The 14,311-nt window shown below is 46.5% G+C and overlaps 1 long non-coding RNA gene across 1 annotated transcript; it reads right to left on the bottom strand.

The window, feature by feature from the left end:
• Positions 1-10,127: 10,127 nt before the first annotated feature.
• On the bottom strand, positions 10,128-10,882 carry LOC115003956 (uncharacterized). Its single transcript, XR_003831719.1, has 3 exons — positions 10,806-10,882; positions 10,463-10,704; positions 10,128-10,352 (listed from the first exon to the last, which is right to left on the bottom strand). It is a non-coding gene; the product is annotated as an uncharacterized LOC115003956 (long non-coding RNA).
• Between the last annotated feature and the right edge of the window lie 3,429 nt (positions 10,883-14,311).

Below are 14,311 nucleotides of genomic sequence, written 5' to 3'. Positions count from 1 at the left end.
ATTTTATCTTCCTCATCACGTTGGACCGTCCGCTGCCAACCATCCAGGGGGACTGCAGGTGTCGCAAGCCCACCATCAGACCCGGGACACACATACTTTCCTCCTCAGATGGGTCTGCCACAGCAGCAGCAGCAGGAGCAGGAGCAGCAGCAGCAGCAGCAGGAGCAGGAGCAGGAGCAGCAGCAGCAGCAGCAGCAGCGACATCCATGTCCTCCTCCTCCTCCAAGTACTGGGAGTTTATCAGAAGCTGCTCTTCGGCAGCCTCTCTCCTCCTCTTTGCCCTCCTGCGATGTGGTATCATCAGTCAGAGGCAGAGGAAAATCATTGTAAACATGCAGGCACACGTAAATACTGACTAACTGATTTACACACAGGATTAAAGGCAGACAGAGAGACATGTAAACTTACCACTTGATAGCGACATTCCGTGAGCTTTCGCTTCTGGAGCTGGAACTGCAGCCGGAGGCCTCCCATGTCTATGAGGGCCTGCTCATAGAGATTTCTCAGCCTGGCATTGTCCCTCAGGTATCCTCTCCTCAATGTCATGCAATCTGGATTCCCGCAGTCGAGGGGAGCCTCGTCATCTCCCAGCGACATGACCTGAGTGTCCTCGTCCACCGGGTCCAGATATGTGGCCATTGCCGGCACCGGGTCCGTCATCCTCAGTGCCGACAGCTCCTTGATGGCCTTAATTTGTTTCGTGGTCTTCATCATTTGCTCCCTGGCCTCCACAGTCATCTCTGAGTGGATTTCCCTGATGTGGCGGTCAAGCCGGGAGCCCTGGTACTGACAGCCGCCAAAACCGCATGGTTCGGTCCTGACGTCTGTCCTCCCAGAGCCCAGCTTGAGGAGGATCTTCCTCTCGGTCTCGTTTTTGACCCTGTGGGTCTGCCGGAGGTGCTTCCCCAGCTGTGAATATTCATTGAAGCACACTGGGCACTCTCGGATGGATGTCATTTTTCCTTGAAAAAGAAAAAGAAAAGTTATTAGTAACTTAATACAACATTAAAGCACAGCGTCTACATGTGGAATTAACAACGTTTCCAATCCATGGAAAGCATGCATTAAAGTACAAGTTAATATCTCAGACTTAAAACAATATATACATTTTTAGCAATACTTACAGGTGTCTTGGTTGAATTCTTCTTGCTTCTCTCTGTGTATCTCTGTCTCTCTGTCTCTCTGTCGTATTGGATGTATGGTATGATAGTAGGGTAGAGTTGCATGCTTACATTACATTTATACAGTCAAAGTACTCTGCGATTGGTTGAAAGAGTTGTGTGAAGTTCGTGGAAGGTGTGAAAAGTCAACACAGGTGGCTGCACTTGGAGTTCAGGAATAGGTCACTCCCTACAGCCATCAGTGTCATTAACATGTCTTAAATCTCAACTTTAATACACTTTAAACTCATTCAAAAGTAACTTATTTTTGTCCAGCCAGCTAGCCTGACATTGTGAAAACAATAAGTGTAAATGACCCTGGGGCCAAAGTTCAATCATCTACCAGACCACAAATCACAGTTTTCAGAATATTTACAGAGGTATTGATCTAAAATGGTCAATTATTGAACAATCTTCTTCAAATTCACAGCGCCAGCTCCTATGCTGAGTTGTTTAACGCTCTGAAAATCTCAGCCTCCAAATATTAAGCATTGTTGAACTACGAACATATATATGTATTCTTGTCTTCTAATACATCTTTGCAGTACAAGATACCACCTGTGGTGTGTGTGTGGTGTCGCTCTCATGCATCCTGATTGCTGTACTTGGAGTTCAGCAAGGGTTGGCGCCTTTGATCTAGGAGTCAGTGACTTGCCATTCCCACGGCCCAAATCTTCAATATTTATAGTTTAAAATAATTCAAAATTAACTTATAGTTGTCTGTTTTACTTCATCTTTGCGTCACTGTAATCAATTTGCTATGGACACTCACCTCATATATAATTGAAAAACATGGCGAAATGGATACACACATGTGCTTTGCAGATCCCCAAAACACATGTAGACCGGATGGGCATACTCCCAGGCCCCCCCTCCAGGATCCTTGCGAGAGTGAAGAGTTGGTCCGTTGTTCCACGACCAGGACGGAATCCGCATTGTTCCTCTTCAATCAGAGGTTCAGACCTCAGGTCAGATGATACGATTACGAAATCGATCATTGACCTTTGGCCTAGGGTGCTCTGGTACCACGTGCACTTATGAGCATCCTTATGTTCGAACATGGTGTTTGTTATGGCCATTCCATGGCTAGCACAGAAGTCCAACAACAAACGACTGTTCGGGTTTAGATCAGGGAGGCCCTTCCTCCCAATCACGCCTCTCCAGGTGTCTCCATCGTTTCCCACGTGTGCGTTGAAGTCTCCCAGCAAGACTACGGAGTCCCCTACTGTATATATATATGTATATATATATATATATATATATATATATATATGTGTGTGTGTGTGTGTATATATATATATATATATATATATCTCTGGGAACCATCACCTTATCGTGGTGGAGAGGTTTGTGTGTCCCTATGAACCTGAGAGCTGTGTTGTCTGGAGCCTAGTGCTCCTGGTAGGGTCTCCCAAGGCAAATTGGTCTCAGGTGAGGGGCCAGACTAAGAATGGTTCAAAAACGACTTCATGAAAGAAAGGAAAAGGAAAGGAGAGACCCTGCCCGGAGGAAGCCCGGGGCCCCCGTCTGGAGCCAGGCCCAGAGGGAGGGCCCGACAGCGAGCGCCTGGTGGCCGGGTTTGCCACGGAGCCCGGTCGGGTACAGCCCGAAGAAGCTACGTGGTGCCTCCCATCCATCCATCCTGTGGGCCCACCACTCATGGGAAAAACCGCTGGGGTCGGGTGCGCTGTCACATGGGTGGCAGTGATGGTCAGGGACCTCGACGGACCAGACCCGGGCAGCAGAGGCTGGCTCTGGGGACGTGGAACGTCACCTCTCTGTGGGGGAAGGAGCCGGAACTAGTGCGGGAGGTGGAGCGCTACCGGTTGGATCTGGTGGGGCTTACCTCCACGCACAGTCTTGGCTCTGGAACCGTACTCCTGGATAGGGGTTGGACTCTATTCTTCTCCGGAGTTGGCCAAGGTGTGAGGCGTCGGGCCGGGGTGGGGATACTCACTAGCCCCCGGCTGAGCACCGCTATGTTGGAGTTTATCCCGGTGGACGAGAGGGTCGCCTCCCTACGCCTTCGGGTTATGGGGGGGAAAACTCTGACTGTTGTTTGTGCCTATGCCCCAAACCGCAGTTCTGAGTATTCGGCCTTCTTGGAGACCCTGAATGGAGCCCTGCAGGGGGCTCCAGTAGGGGACTCCGTAGTCTTGCTGGGAGACTTCAACGCACACGTGGGAAACGATGGAGACACCTGGAGAGGCGTGATTGGGAGGAAGGGCCTCCCTGATCTAAACCCGAACGGTCGTTTGTTATTGGACTTCTGTGCTAGTCATGGAATGGCCATAACAAACACCATGTTCGAACATAAGGATGCTCATAAGTGCACGTGGTGCCAGAGCACCCTAGGCCAAAGGTCAATGATCGATTTCGTAATCGTATCATCTGACCTGAGGCCGCATGTTTTGGACACTCGGGTGAAGAGAGGGGCGGAGCTGTCGACTGATCACCATCTGGTGGTGAGTTGGATCAAGGGGTGGGGGAAGACTCTGGACAGACCTGGTAAACCCAAACGGGTAGTGCGGGTGAACTGGGAACGTCTGGAGGAAGCCCCTGTCCTGGGGATCTTTAACTCACACCTCCGGCGGAGCTTTTCAGCCATCCCTGTGGAGGTTGGGGGCATTGAACCTGAGTGGGCGATGTTCAAAACCTCTATTGCTGAAGCTGCGGTGATGAGCTGTGGTCTCAAGGTCTTAGGTGCCTCAAGGGGCGGTAACCCTCGAACACCGTGGTGGACCCCGGTGGTCAGGGAAGCCGTCCGACTGAAGAAGGAGTCCTTCCGGGTTATGTTATCCGGGAGGACTCCGGAAACCCTTACCTTACTCACCTTTATACTTACCTTTTACCTTTCACGGCTCCTTTTGTTCACGGCTCATTTACCGGTCATGGAGCGGCGTTACAATGGGAGTGATTGGACTGTGGTGGATTACCGTCGTGGCCGTAATACACAACGCGGTCATGCGGCACCACAGTACAGGAACTCCCCTAGCTGTCATCAACATCCAGATGGCCGCCAACATGCCAACGGTCAACGTTTCAACGGCCAGCAGCGTTCCTACGCATCGGTCACACGTGCCGGACGGCAAACTCAAAGGGAGAATTATCCCCAACGCCCTAGGAAAGAGCCAGGCTATAAGCCACAATTTTTTGAAACAAGGCATCCTAACGGATACCTTAAGGAACAAAACAACAACAGTTACCAACACAGACAACAAATCAAACACCAACAACAACAAAAACGCATTCCCCAAACATCCGATAAAACACGGATAAATGAAAATCAGTCAGAGGATCCGGACTTTCTATTGAAAGTACGGAGCATATATGGCATTATTAAGACCATACACCACCTCCAAAATGTGTCATCTAATGACCCCCCACCTACCATAGCCAAGATGACTGATCACTTGTCGGCCTTCATCAAGCCGGCAGCCCCCACCCCCAAAACGCAGACCCTTATTGAGGGAAATGCAAAAAATTGGGCCTATACTTCCATGTTGATCCTCCAGGACCACTACATGGAAGTAATGGAGGCTGAGGTCAACAAATTACACCTGTTGTCTACTCACCACTGGCAGGGTCCATTACAGGTGGCCTCATCCTGGGCAAGAAGGAATCTGGGTCGCCGTCTAAAAATGGACACAATAAAACAGACTGAGGCTCTGCTTATAGCAAGACTCACTGACCACCCAGCGCCCACACTCCCCACTGACCACCCAGCGGCCACACTCCCCACTGACCACCCAGCGCCCACACTCGCTACAGCTACTTCTGCTAGCATCATTGTGGCACAGGTACACGCTCCAGGGCAGAACACACCCACACACACTCGGGCCCTCTCACAGCCCCCTGCCCCTCACACATCACTGGTAGTCACTGAGACGGTCGATATGACCACCGTGACTGTAACAGAGCCCCTTATAACCCCCTTACCGGTCTCAGACACCCCCAGATCCTCACAGGAGGCTGCTCCGAAGGAACAGAGGATCAGTCGCATTTACTCTTTGATGCCTCGAGCATCATCTTCTCCCTCTGTTCCTCCTCCACCTCCTCCTCCCCCTCGAACTGCAGTCAATCCATGCGTCCGTACAGATAATGACTCCATCTTGGATTTGACGACAGAGGAGATGGATATCTCCTTAAAAACAACACTACTCCCCATTCAGTCTCCCACTCCAAGCCGACCTTCGTCTCCATCTTGGGTACGAAGTTTAGACACAGCTATCCAGAGCCAACTACTGAGCATAGGTACAACACCATTGATACCAACATACAGACCTACCAGACACCCCGGCACACTGAATAAAATACAGGATTGGGGAGTGAGTGTCCATAAGAAATGTCTCATCTTGGGGGATTCCAACACAGCCAAATTGCCAACATTCACTATGAAGGAGCTGCAAATTGAAAGTTACCCAGGGGCAACTTTTAGACATGCTGAGTCCATCCTCAACGAGGCCACTTCTTCCACAATTGTGGAGGAGTTGGTCTTGTCCTTTGGAATCAACAACAGGCAACACAAGGTGAAAGAGACCACTTTAAAACAGTTGCAGGCGGCAGTCAAAGCTGCCAAACTCAAATTCCCGCAGGCAGAGATCTGGGTGCCATTAATCAATTACTCACCAGATCTGGACATCGTTGAGCAAAACAACCTATTGGAGATCAACACTTACATCACCAATAATTGCCAACACATACCATACCTGCCAACGGAGTTGTTTCACACCGAACATGACAACATCCATTGGTCTCGACCCACGGCCACACACATGTTCAAACATTGGTGCGACCATTTAAACTGGATGTCCCCATAAATCTGACTGGACAGAAGGGGAAGAAAAATGTCTTAGTTTTAGCCAAAAAATTCCAATTTGACTCCCCAACAATTAACTCTACTTGATAGAGGACTAAATTTCATCCCCACCAAGGGTAGTAATAAACATTTAATTGAACAGGGTAGATGGGACATCCAACAGTACCACAGAAGACTTAAATTAGCGGCATATTACCAGTTTAAAGTAGACACAGACTTACCTCCATTCACTCCCAAATCAGATTGGACTCCCCCCATCGGCAAACTGCCGGTGGAAATCACAACCCTCATAAAGGCTGATGTCGAACACTTTGACAGGAACTTCCGGATCCCTCACGTCAAACCCAACCTCAGTTCAGAGGAAACCACAGCACTGGAAGAACTCATTGATAACAAACATATCATCATTAAGCCAGCCGACAAGGGCAGTGTAGTGGTTGTTATGGACAGGGACCAGTATCTATGGGAAGGATACAGACAGTTAATGGACACCAATTATTACTCTAAATTAGAAAAACCCATTTACCTAGATACAATCAAATTAGTGGAGAAAATTGTCCAGACATTATATAACAAAAAGTTCATCAATGCCAAACAAAAACAATACATAATGGGCACCTCTGAACCCAGAGCCAGATTATTTTATATGTTGCCTAAAATCCATAAGGATCCGAATAAGTGGAGCAAACCACATGAGATCCCTCCGGGCAGACCCATTGTCTCGGACTGCAGCAGTGAGACCTACTATACAGCCGAATTCATCGACTTCCATCTCAACCCTCTCTCTACCACACACGCCAGTTACATCAAAGACACTTATGACTTTGTAGGAAGAATCAAAGCACTCCATATCCCCCAGGATGCTTTTCTTTTCACCCTAGATATTGACAGTTTGTATACAAATATTGACACTCAAGAAGGCCTACAAGCCATAAAAAAGATATTCCGTAAACATCCGGACAAAAAAAGACCGGAGAAAGAATTACTAGAACTACTAGATATCAATTTGACACGGAATGACTTCCAATTCAATGGTGAATTCTTCCTACAAACCAAAGGCACGGCGATGGGTAAGAAATTTGCCCCGGCCTACGCCAATATCTTCATGGCAGAATGGGAGACTTCTGCCCTAGCCTCCTGTCATAAAAAACCTCTTTATTACTTCAGATATTTGGATGATATCTGGGGTGTGTGGTCACATTCTAAAGAGGATTTTGACCAATTTCTGAATACTCTGAACACTCACAATAAGTCCATTTCATTGAAATCCACCACCAGCTCTACCTCTGTGGATTTCCTTGACACCACCACATACAAGGGACCCAATTTTCCCCACAACAGCACACTGGACATCAAAGTGTTCTTCAAGGAGACAGATACTCACGCTCTGCTCCATAAAACAAGCCACCATCCCAAACACACCTACGCGGGGATAGTTAAATCTCAGCTGCTTAGATTTTACAGAATATGTAGTGACAAAGAGGACTTTAAACGGGCCACCATGACGCTGTTTACAGCATTATCTACAAGGGGTTACTCTCGCTCATTCCTCAGGAAGTCTTTCAAAACCTTCCAGCAGACCAAACCCCAGGTGATCACTTCAGTATTGCCCTTTGTCACCACATATTCTTTAGCAGCTGTTCAATTGGTCAGAAAGATTAAAAACAACTTTCAGAATATCATAGGAGGAACTGATATTCTGAAAGAACACACAATAATTGCAGCCTTTAGAAAAAACAGGAACCTTCATACTTACCTGGTCAAGGCTAAGATCCAACCCTTGCAGACCCCAATTTCTAGGGCTCAAACTGAATTTTTTCAGCACCAAACATGGTTGCGCAATAAACAAAACAATGTTTTCAAATCACAGGGTCGGGGTGGCCCACCCTAAAAAAATTGTGTCTACCTGATCACCTGCAAACAATGTGGAATTCAATATGTAGGTGAGACGGGCAACACCATATCAGTGAGGTTCACCCAACACCGATATAATATTTTGAGACACAAACAAACTCTAGCCCCATTGGTGAGTCACTTTATGCTCCATGGATGGCGTTCCGTCCAAGCCACGGTTCTGGAGTCCAACCCCAGGTGGAATGTCGCCCAGAGAAGGAGAGCTGAGAGACTCTGGATCTCCAGGTTCGACACAGTACATCCGGGGGGCCTGAATGAGAGGTAGACCTGCCTCGGTTGGGGACATTGATGGACAGTGCATCAAATTCAATTTTATTGAGTTCCTAACCCTAACCCTAACCCAAAGCAACAGCGACTTCATGAATTCCTATGTCGTTGTTGTGCATCGCGGGGGCCCGGGGAGGTGAACCTGCCATGACGAAGGATGAGGATGGCCAGTGCACTTGATCCTGCTGTCTTTTCAAGCGGCGGGATCCAACCACACCCCTACCTAACCCAGCCCGTGCCCCGAGTCCTTTATTAGTGGTGGGTTTTGTTTCTCCCGTGCCCTTGTGATGCTTAACTTTCTTTGTTTTGATGATGCTCATGACTCCAATCTAGCCCTGACCTTTGACCTGGCCCTAAACTCAACCCAATTGTGACCCCTATTTAAACCCAATACCCAGCCTCTACCCAATGCCCAACTGTATGCATGAGAGAGGAATAGACTATGGTGGGAGGAGTCACAGGCTATAAAAGTGGAGCAGCTCTTCTCTCTTTCTCAGTCCACACGCAGCTGCTCAGCCAGACAGAGCTTAAACATAGCAGCTGCCATGAGACGTAAGACTCGAAATCCTCGAGCAGTACTCCACAGACATCCGAAAACACGGAGTCTAACGAACAAGTCCGCCTGATGAAGGTCAAAATAGACCGAAACGTTGCGGGCATTAAAACTTGTTCAAAGATCAATCGATCAATTTATTTTAGTGTGTGATATTTATAAGAGAGATACTTACCTGATGGGAAGAACAAAGAATATTTTAATACTTACCTCATTAGCGAAACACATAGCACTTCACAGATGGCAATTAGTCGAGGCCAGGGCCTAATAATCAAACCCAACACAGGGAACATATGTACAGAGATCATTTTTAATACTAATAATAAGAAAGCAACAGCGACTTCATGAATTCCTATGTCGTTGTTGTGCATCGCGGGGGCCCGGGGAGGTGAACCTGCCATGACGAAGGATGAGGATGGCCAGTGCACTTGATCCTGCTGTCTTTTCAAGCGGCGGGATCCAACCACACCCCTACCTAACCCTAACCCTAACCCTATGTGTATATGTGTATATGTGTATGTATATATATGTGTGTATATATGTATGTATATTGTGGGCGTGCGTAGTAATGAGGAGACGATGGACAAGTCGAACGTTTACTTCCCAACATGAACAACTAACCCCTGGTTGCTCACTTCCATTAACCCTTAACCTTTCCCAGAAAGCTCCTGGGTTACCTGTCTTAAAGGAGACATGTCTCCTCTCATAATGTTCAATGAATGTCTGTGTCCCAAGTGGGTCACCACAATATATATATATATATATATATATATATATGTATATGTGTATATGTGTATGTATATATATGTGTGTATATATATGTATATATATATATACATATATATAACCCTAACCCATAAGAACTGTCCATGGTACCTAAAGATGCGCACCTCAGCTATCTAGCTCATGTTGCTGCTAATGTAGCCACATAATGGCTAATATTAATCAAAATACTACTCTGATCTTTTTGAAACTGCTTTTCTAGGTTCATATGGAGTGTTGTATATTGTCTGAATATTTTTAGACAGCTAGCACCTAGCATTGTGGCTAAAAAGTAGAAATGAACACAAGAGCAATTCAAATTCAACCATTTATTGGAACACAAACACAAAAAACAACATATGTACACTTTAAACACGAACGAAAACAGTCAAAAAAACACTCATTCTTTTCTCGATCTCAACCGATTGTGGATCGGACTAAGCACAACTTGTGCTACTTGAGAACCGCTGAGCTTTTCGTCCTCCTCACTGCTGCTGCTGCTGCTGCTCTCCTCCTCTGTCTGCTCCTCCTCCTCCTCCTCCTCGGTGCTGCTGCTCTCCTCCCCACTCGTCGCAGCAGCCACCCTCTTCTTCTCCTTCTTGTCCTCCTTGTCCTCCTCCTCCTCCTCCTCCTCGCTGCTGCTGCTGCTGCTCTCCTCCACACAGGTCCCTCCTCCCAGGGGAGTAAATGATGCCACCACGGCAGTAGATGGTCCGGCCCTCTCCTCCGTCCTGAGGCTGTCTCGGATGAGACACCGGATCGCCATAGCCTCCTTGACATCGGGGCACCTGGCGTAGAAGCGGTCCGCCGTGGTGACATCGTGGCACATGAAGTCTGCCACCCTCTTCCTGGCAGTGACGTCCGTGGCCTTTTTTGCCTGAAAAACATTGAAACATTGCAGAGAAATGAATAACAGTAACCACAGTCTACCTCCAGAAAGCTCTTTTTTCATACATACACATGGATTTAATTGTGTAATTTACTTACGTAGTGCGCAAGTGCCGTCCGAATAAGGGTGAAGCTGACATTGCCGCCTATTCTCAGCTCCGCCCAGGCCTGTTTAGATTTTTACAGGGACCCGTCCCTTTCGTGAACATCACAAAGGTGTTCCTCTCCTTCTTGGGGACTTTGGTCTTGATGGCCATCCACCGTTGCAGCCACCCAAACTCCACATCTGTGAGGACCAGCTGGGCCTCCCCAAAAGACCTGTTTGTCTTGTGCTCCTTGACCTATTATGACACAGAGTGGGATATATAGATCAGATATAACACATGTTATGCTGTATTATTTGTGGTGATAAGAAAGTTGCACTATGATAACATATGCTTACATGTATCAAGTAGCCTTGCTCTGCACCACTGGCCAGGGCCTGCGTGAACTCCGTGTCGGTCATGTTGGAGTACACTCCGGGCCTGTGACCAAAGACTCAGCGACCATGTTTTCTTTTGTCAGCCTGGATGACCGCGGTGGAGTCTCCTGCATGAATGTCAAAAACTGAATGTTGTTCTTGAGGTAGAACTCCACCGTGGTCACCTTCATTGTTTTTAACATATTATCACACCACCTGTTAGAAGAAATAAGACACACATGAAGTTACACAAGTGACAACCATACATCCTGCTGTCACATTAATTAAATGTCTACATCTCTCATATACATAAGCGGAAATTGTAGATACATTACTACTCACATTTTGAGTTTTCCGGCGTTGTTCATAAACATCCAGTCGGACAATCTCGGGTGTTTGTTCCCCATATACATAAGGAACGCTTTCACCCGGCTGACCTTTGACCTGGGGTTCTCAATCATCTTGCGCGTCGGATTGGTGCCCTCGTGCACCCGGCCGAAGCTTTCCAAATATTCTTCTGCAACAACATATCATTTAACATGTAATAATACTCACTCACATTACATTGCATTACACAGACACTGCAGTTATTGTGTCCTGAATACACACTCACCCATGGCAGGAGGCAATTTTATCTTCCTCATCACGTTGGACCGTCCGCTGCCAACCATCCAGGGGGACTGCAGGTGTCGCAAGCCCACCATCAGACCCGGGACACACATACTTTCCTCCTCAGATGGGTCTGCCACAGCAGCAGCAGCAGGAGCAGGAGCAGCAGCAGCAGCAGCAGGAGCAGGAGCAGGAGCAGCAGCAGCAGCAGCAGCAGCGACATCCATGTCCTCCTCCTCCTCCAAGTACTGGGAGTTTATCAGAAGCTGCTCTTCGGCAGCCTCTCTCCTCCTCTTTGCCCTCCTGCGATGTGGTATCATCAGTCAGAGGCAGAGGAAAATCATTGTAAACATGCAGGCACACGTAAATACTGACTAACTGATTTACACACAGGATTAAAGGCAGACAGAGAGACATGTAAACTTACCACTTGATAGCGACATTCCGTGAGCTTTCGCTTCTGGAGCTGGAACTGCAGCCGGAGGCCTCCCATGTCTATGAGGGCCTGCTCATAGAGATTTCTCAGCCTGGCATTGTCCCTCAGGTATCCTCTCCTCAATGTCATGCAATCTGGATTCCCGCAGTCGAGGGGAGCCTCGTCATCTCCCAGCGACATGACCTGAGTGTCCTCGTCCACCGGGTCCAGATATGTGGCCATTGCCGGCACCGGGTCCGTCATCCTCAGTGCCGACAGCTCCTTGATGGCCTTAATTTGTTTCGTGGTCTTCATCATTTGCTCCCTGGCCTCCACAGTCATCTCTGAGTGGATTTCCCTGATGTGGCGGTCAAGCCGGGAGCCCTGGTACTGACAGCCGCCAAAACCGCATGGTTCGGTCCTGACGTCTGTCCTCCCAGAGCCCAGCTTGAGGAGGATCTTCCTCTCGGTCTCGTTTTTGACCCTGTGGGTCTGCCGGAGGTGCTTCCCCAGCTGTGAATATTCATTGAAGCACACTGGGCACTCTCGGATGGATGTCATTTTTCCTTGAAAAAGAAAAAGAAAAGTTATTAGTAACTTAATACAACATTAAAGCACAGCGTCTACATGTGGAATTAACAACGTTTCCAATCCATGGAAAGCATGCATTAAAGTACAAGTTAATATCTCAGACTTAAAACAATATATACATTTTTAGCAATACTTACAGGTGTCTTGGTTGAATTCTTCTTGCTTCTCTCTGTGTATCTCTGTCTCTCTGTCTCTCTGTCGTATTGGATGTATGGTATGATAGTAGGGTAGAGTTGCATGCTTACATTACATTTATACAGTCAAAGTACTCTGCGATTGGTTGAAAGAGTTGTGTGAAGTTCGTGGAAGGTGTGAAAAGTCAACACAGGTGGCTGCACTTGGAGTTCAGGAATAGGTCACTCCCTACAGCCATCAGTGTCATTAACATGTCTTAAATCTCAACTTTAATACACTTTAAACTCATTCAAAAGTAACTTATTTTTGTCCAGCCAGCTAGCCTGACATTGTGAAAACAATAAGTGTAAATGACCCTGGGGCCAAAGTTCAATCATCTACCAGACCACAAATCACAGTTTTCAGAATATTTACAGAGGTATTGATCTAAAATGGTCAATTATTGAACAATCTTCTTCAAATTCACAGCGCCAGCTCCTATGCTGAGTTGTTTAACGCTCTGAAAATCTCAGCCTCCAAATATTAAGCATTGTTGAACTACGAACATATATATGTATTCTTGTCTTCTAATACATCTTTGCAGTACAAGATACCACCTGTGGTGTGTGTGTGGTGTCGCTCTCATGCATCCTGATTGCTGTACTTGGAGTTCAGCAAGGGTTGGCGCCTTTGATCTAGGAGTCAGTGACTTGCCATTCCCACGGCCCAAATCTTCAATATTTATAGTTTAAAATAATTCAAAATTAACTTATAGTTGTCTGTTTTACTTCATCTTTGCGTCACTGTAATCAATTTGCTATGGACACTCACCTCATATATAATTGAAAAACATGGCGAAATGGATACACACATGTGCTTTGCAGATCCCCAAAACACATGTAGACCGGATGGGCAGTACTCCCAGGCCCCCCCTCCAGGATCCTTGCGAGAGTGAAGAGTTGGTCCGTTGTTCCACGACCAGGACGGAATCCGCATTGTTCCTCTTCAATCAGAGGTTCAGACCTCAGGTCAGATGATACGATTACGAAATCGATCATTGACCTTTGGCCTAGGGTGCTCTGGTACCACGTGCACTTATGAGCATCCTTATGTTCGAACATGGTGTTTGTTATGGCCATTCCATGGCTAGCACAGAAGTCCAACAACAAACGACCGTTCGGGTTTAGATCAGGGAGGCCCTTCCTCCCAATCACGCCTCTCCAGGTGTCTCCATCGTTTCCCACGTGTGCGTTGAAGTCTCCCAGCAAGACTACGGAGTCCCCTACTGTATATATGTATATGTATATATATATATATATATATATATATACACACACACACATATAAATGAACATTAAGTAGTGATTTAATCAATGATATATATATATATATATATATATATATATATATATATATATATATATATATATATATATATATATGTATATATATAAGAAATTCAATAAAGACTTTCTGAAAATCATGAACATAAATACAAGTATACATTAGGCCATCTCTGTGTGTGACATTGAAATATTGGAAAACACAAGGTGTATTAAATATTCCATTTCTGTGATGGAAATTATATTATATATTATAAATCATATATATATATTATAAATGATATTATATATTATAATTATATGTCATAGTATATGCTCAACTATGCTCAATTGAGTTCAGCATATCAGGAAGTTCCAAGAAATTTGGAAATCCTCCCCACAAATGTGCCAAATGTGTACAAAATGACATCACACAA

This window comes from Cottoperca gobio, chromosome 24, assembly GCF_900634415.1.
Source record: "Cottoperca gobio chromosome 24, fCotGob3.1, whole genome shotgun sequence".
Taxonomy (NCBI): Eukaryota; Metazoa; Chordata; class Actinopteri; order Perciformes; family Bovichtidae; genus Cottoperca; species Cottoperca gobio.
The sequence above is the reverse complement of the archived record's forward strand: the minus strand, read 5'-3'. Positions and strand labels throughout refer to the sequence as shown.